The 6,450-nt window shown below is 41.0% G+C and overlaps 1 long non-coding RNA gene across 1 annotated transcript; it reads left to right on the top strand.

Annotated features, from left to right (window-relative positions):
- The first annotated feature begins 209 nt into the window (after positions 1-209).
- LOC307206600 lies at positions 210-1,776 on the top strand. The gene is made up of 2 exons (XR_013834403.1): positions 210-446; positions 1,535-1,776. It is a non-coding gene; the product is annotated as an uncharacterized lncRNA (long non-coding RNA).
- Positions 1,777-6,450: the final 4,674 nt, after the last annotated feature.

Below are 6,450 nucleotides of genomic sequence, written 5' to 3'. Positions count from 1 at the left end.
CAAAGACTCCAGAAACCAAGAAGCTTCTAATCTAAGAGGGGATTAGTGAACTCACTTCATTAACTTTCTGCAAATGTTGCCTTTCTCCCTCACCCCCACCCTCACTCTTTTGGTTTCTTGATGGTGTGCTTACTGAAGATGTGTCAATGGGTTGCAATTTGCTGCCTGGAATGTCGTCTGCTAACTGTAAGCCATGGAGATGGCATAAACGGAATCCTCCCCTCCCTTGGAAGCCTCACTGGTCCTTGTACTGCTGCATAGCTCTTCCCCTACGATATTTTGAATGGCTAAACATAATGCTTTGTCAAATTGGCCAGTGAGTTTCACAGAGCACCACTGTCTACAGACTCTGGTGTCACGCCATCTGGTTTTAAGTTGTCCCGGAGATGGATAATGTCAGGAGAAAGATTAAGGGCTATGAGCAAACCAGGAAGTTCAGCTCAGAGGTAAGGAATCCAATAAAGGCAAGGGACAGATTGGAGTTGCGTTGATAGCCTTGCTTGTTCCATGCTGAGAACGAAGGACATCTCAAAGCCAGGGCATTAATCCAGTTGATAGGCATGTCTAGTTCGGCCAAAGTCAGCTAAAGCAAAGTTCAGTTGGGCTGTTTAAGATTATGATTGGAATTTAGGTTTCTATCTGATCTCTTGAAAATTGCCCTTCGCTGGCAGGTGGCTGCTGCCAGAGCAAGATATGGTTGAAAAGCAACTGGATAAAGGTTCAGCCTCAAGTACTGGGGGACAGGAGAACAGGCCGCCTAGTCTGTTAAAGCATATATTGGCTTCTAAGGTGTGTTTTCTCAGTGATTTAATCCCCCCCCTTTTTGGCAGATCTATCACGTTTGTATGTCTATCTATCTATCTATCTATCTATCTATCTATCATCTATCTATCTATCTATCTATCTATCTATCTATCTATCTATCATCTATCTATCTATCTATCTAATCTATCTATCATCTATCTATCTATCTATCTATCTATCTATCTATCTATCATCATCTATCTATCATCACCCTGCTGATCTTTCAAAGATCTCAGATTTATGTATAGTCCCCAGGCATCAAATAGGGCCAGAGTTGCATAGCTTCATCATAGGACTCCATTATCTGCCTTTGCATAATGTACAACTATTACTTATCATTACATAAAGTACAACAAGGATATATCTTGATAAAATAGAGTGAGAATGACCCTTAAGGGTGGTACTTGTTCTTTCTGAGGATTGCATGTATTTCCTTTGTATTGTTGTTTCAGCATTGTTGTTTCAGCTATGTTTTTTTCAGGCATTATTAGTAAGTTGTAGATCCTTTCATCCAACAACTGGAGAACTATTTACTACATTGGTGCTGAATCTTTGGCTGTTTAGATATTCAGACCAAAAATATGGTTGGGGGGGGGGATATTTCTTTTAAAACATTCTCCTTGATCAGGTTACATTTTCTTAAGCAATTTTCTGCCCTTCGTTTCCCTCTTTCCCTCATTCAGTATCATTGTCCTTCCCCTTTTCATTATGATTCCTCTCTCCTTCCTAGAATGATCTCAGAAGACCAGGAATCACATCTTGAAAATGATTACGTCACATAGTGCATCACATTTGGCTGTGAGATGACACCACTGAAGTCAAAGTTGTGTGGACAGGGTCACATGGGGTGATCACAGCCAATCAGATTATCCGTAGTCCTCACTTTGCCTGGGTAAATCCTTTCTCTCTCTTTTGATGCAGCCTTTGAAAAAACAATTAAAGGGTGTGTGCCTTTTTATGCCACTGAAAACATTTACAGGAAGTGACCTCTTTTGAATTAGGCATACAATTTACATTGCACTGGGCACGCAGCACAATTTGCTCAAATACACCTATAAATTGAAACAGGTATCACTCTTGCATTTGACAGTGTGTGACATAATACTTTCCTTCCTGAGTGGGGAACATTAATTTTACCATTTTCTGATGCAGACAGTTTTCCAACAGCCGATAAAATTTACCACCACTTTGTATTGCTTTATTGTTTCCGGCGCTAAAGTGGCAAAGCGCAAAATTACGCTCGTAAAAAATTGGCTACCATGTTTCAAATATCCTGCAATTTTATGGGAATGTAAATCTGCAGCGAAGTAGAGATACTGTAGGTAATGGTATATGAGAAATGTAGGTTTTGTTTTGTTTTCTTTTGTTTTGGTTTTGGTTTTTTTCTTTATTTTAAAAAAAGCAGCCCAGAATGCTCAGTTTAAGTCTCCGGTAATTGCCATATTGGCAAAGCAATTCCTGTAAGGTAATGAAACCGGGGTTAATTTCAACCAGTAAGTGTCTCCTGTTAGAAACTGTTTTCTGTGTTATGAATCGAATTCATTAAAATTTAGCCTTTAAAAGCTGGTTGGGGGTGGGGACAGACGACAAATTGCCCAGGAACCAAGCTTGATTTACTTTGGAATAATTAACGGGCTTTGAGATGTCTAGTTTGAAATTATTGGCAACCTCCATTAAATCGAGCTGGCTTTCAGCCTGAACTGCAAAAGCTCCTCTAGGGCCTATATCACATGTTGTGTACAAACACTTGTAAAGGTAGCCCAATGGTCCCTTTCAAAACAAGGAAAAAGCCACTTCCAAGTGGAACCAATTGGGTGGCGGCAGACATAACCCATTCCTTACTCACTATTTCTTCCACTTTAAATAACCCTACAAATTTCTTATCCCCCCCCCCTCCACTTGAGGCTTGTTTTGATGTGAAACATGTACAGTGGTACCTTGGGTTAAGTACTTAATTCATTCTGGAGGTCCGTTCTTAACCTGAAATGGTTCCTAACCTGAAGCACCACTTTAGCTAATGGGGCCTCCCGCTGCTGCCACGTCTCCGCAGCACGATTTCTGTTCTCATCCTGAAGCAAAGTTCTTAACCCAAGGTACTATTTCTGGGTTAGTGGAGTCTGTAACCTGAAGCGTCTGTAACCTGAAGAAGAAGAAGAAGAAGAGTTTGGATTTGATATCCCGCCTTTCACTCCCCTTCAGGAGTCTCAAAGCGGCTAACATTCTCCTTTCCCTTCCTCCCCCACAACAAACACTCTGTGAGGTGAGTGGGGCTGAGAGACTTCAGAGAAGTGTGACTAGCCCAAGGTCACCCAGCAGCTGCATGTGGAGGAGCGGAGACACGAACCCAGTTCCCCAGATTACGTGACTACCGCTCTTAACCACTACACCACACTGGCTCTCCTGAAGCGTATGTAACCCGAGGTACCACTGTATTTGAAATCACAGAGGAAAAAATAATGTTGGGATAGGTTGAATGGGGATAGGTTGGATGGGGAAATAACAGCGGGTGGTCTAAACCACTGAGCCTAGGGCTTGCCGATTGGAAGGTTGGTGGTTCGAATCCCCGTGACGGGGTGAGATCCCATTGCTTGGTCCCAGCTCCTGCCAACCTAGCAGTTTGAAAGCATGTCAAAGTGCAAGTAGATAAATAGGTACCGCTTTGGAGGGAAGGTAAATGGCGTTTCTGTGCACTGCTGTGGTTTGCCAGAAGTGGCTTAGTCATGCTGGCCACATGACCCAGAAAAACTGTCTGCGGACAAACGTCAGCTCCCTCGGCCAGTAAAGCACGATGAGCACCGCAACCCCAGAGTCGTTCGTGAGTGGACTTAACTATCAGGGGTCCTTTACCTTTTTTTCAAAGCACTCTTACTCAACTCCCCTTCTTTGCTTCTTTTCCCCTTTTTATATTGGAGGGTTCCATTGTATTGGTATAGATTTGGGGAACCCCCCCCCAAAAAAACCCCCTAGAAATTAATAAATGGCAGGATTTTGATTACCGTAATTGGGATATGGCTGAAAGTACAAATTGCAGAACTGCACCAGACAATGAATCCCTGGGCTGGCTTAGCAAACCAGTCTGGCTGGCCTAATGAAGAACAGATCTGTTAACATGGCAAAAGGGGCTGATGAGAGGAATATTTTGGCCTGGGGAGACAGATATAGCCAAGCGGGTGGGGTGTGTGGGTGGGTGGGTGGGTGTGAAGTGACAGGAAAAGAGAGTTTTAAGGAAGGTGTTCTGGGAAGAAGGAGGAAGGAGAAAAACTGGTCTCCATCTTGGGCAGGCTGGCTGAAGGCTGGCTGGGAGAGATGCCTTGGACTCCAGGGCTGCACTGTTGTAGGGGACCAGCCCCTCTTGAAATGACCATGCTATAAGATCTGGATTCCCTCCATGCACACTGAAGGTGTAAATAGGTGAATAAACCACATTTCTTAAAGCCATAACATTCTCTGCCATGGCTCCAAAGGAACACAGACCCTGGGTGATCCTGGAACCCCATGGAATCTTGCTGCAGCTCAGCAGAGAGTAGGGGTGGCACCCAACCTTTGTGATAATATGTTAATAAAGTACAGTGGTACCTCGGGTTACAAACACTTCGGGTTGCAGACTCCACTAACCCAGAAGTAATACCTCGGGTTAAGAACTTTGTCCCAGGATGAGAACAGAAATTGTGTGGTGTCGGCGCAGCGGCAGCAGGAGGCCCCATTAGCTAAAGTGGTACCTCAGAGTAAGAACGGTTTTATTTTATTTTTTTAAATACGTTTTTATTAAAGTTATACACAAAACAGACATATATATATATATATATATATATATATATATATATATATATACACACAGAAAAGATTACAAAAAAGAGGTCACTACAACAGAGATATACAAGCCAACTTTTTCCTTTTTCCAACTATACAAAGAAAATAGTTTAGCTACATCATGCAAAAAAAAAAAAAACAACACAAAAAAACAACACAAAAAAACACCCTGAACTCCCTTCCACCCTTTTGGTAAGTATCGAATATCTACTTCCATTACGTATTTGATTTTTAATTTATAATCCTAAATTCACTCGCTGGTAGTATTGTTCTAACCCCGCCAGTTCACATTAGACATTTATTCCAATATAGTTCCAGTATTTACTCCAATTTTTCAGAAATTTCTGTTCATCTTGATCTCTTATTTTACCTGTTAATTTATCAAGCTCAGCATAATTTACCATTTTAATCTGCCAGTCATTTATGCTGGGGATGGTTTCCACTTTCCAGTATTGTGCCAACATAATTCTCGCTGCTGTGGTGGCATAGAGGAATATCGTCTTGTCTTCCTTTTTGATTTCTTTGCCCGTCATTCCCAGCAAAAAGGCTTCAGGTCTTTTGGGAAAAGTGTACTTAAGTATTTTTTTAAACTCGTTATAAATTGATTCCCAAAAGCCTTTCACCTTTTTACATGTCCACCATAAATGATATAGATCACCCTCCACCTCACCACACTTCCAGCATTTCTTATCCTTTAATCTATACATTTTGGCCAATTTCACAGGGGTGTGGTACCACCTATATAACATCTTCCAAACATTTTCTCTCAGTGCCATACATGCTGTAAACTTTATGTTACAATTCCACACTTCCGACCACCTTTCAAAATCGATGTTATAACCAAAGTCAATTGCCCATTTAATCATTGCCTCCTTCACCTCCTCGTCCTTTGTATACCACTCTAATAGTATATCATAGATTCTGGATAGGGTTTTGTTTTTGCCTTCTACTACTTCTATGTTAAATTTTGATTTTTTATCATCAAAACCCAACTTCTTCTTATCCTCTTTTAACAAATCATTCACCTGGTGGTATTGCAACCAACCAGTGAATAAGCTTTTTATCTCTTCATAAGGTCTGAGTTTGGGCCCTTGGTCTGTTTTTCTTAACATTTCTTCATAGGTGGCGTTTTTCTCCTCCATGATTGTTTTCTTGACCGTTAAAACCTCGATTGGTGAAATCCACCAGGGGGTCTTTCTTTCAAGGAGGTTTTTATTCCTTTCCCATGCTTGGTATATCGGTCTCCTAAAAATATGATTTAAGAAGCTCTTATGGACCTTCACTTTCCCATACCAAAGGTACGAATGCCATCCGTACCAATTATTAAAACCTTCCAGGTCCAATAGGTCTCTATTCTCCAGTTTTATCCAATCTTTTAACCAGAGTATGCAAGCCGCTTCATAGTATAGACTTAGGTCCGGGAGAGAAAAGCCCCCTCTTTCTTTTTTATCTATCAAAATTTTCATTTTTATCCGTGGCCTTTTCCCCTGCCAAATATATTTCGCCAAGGCTCTCTGCCACTCTTTACATTGTTTTAAGCCTTTAAGTATGGGGAGAGTTTGAAATAAAAATAGCATTCTAGGCAGAATATTCATTTTAACAACAGCTATCCTCCCCAAAAAGGAGAGTTTCATCCTCCCCCAAATTTCCATGTCTTTCTTTATACTCCTCCAGGTGACATCATAATTATCCTTATATAAATTTATGTTCTTAGCTGTGACCCATATTCCAAGATATTTCACTTTCTTAGCTACCACAATTTCCGTCCTTCATTCTAGATCTATCATTTCTTCCTTTGTTAGATTTTTGACCAACATTTTGGTTTTATTTTTATTT

Source organism: Podarcis cretensis (genome assembly GCF_951804945.1).
Source record: "Podarcis cretensis genome assembly, chromosome: 17".
Lineage (NCBI taxonomy): Eukaryota > Metazoa > Chordata > Lepidosauria > Squamata > Lacertidae > Podarcis > Podarcis cretensis.
Note: the sequence above shows the minus strand (reverse complement) of the source record. Positions and strands in the feature narration are given on the sequence as shown.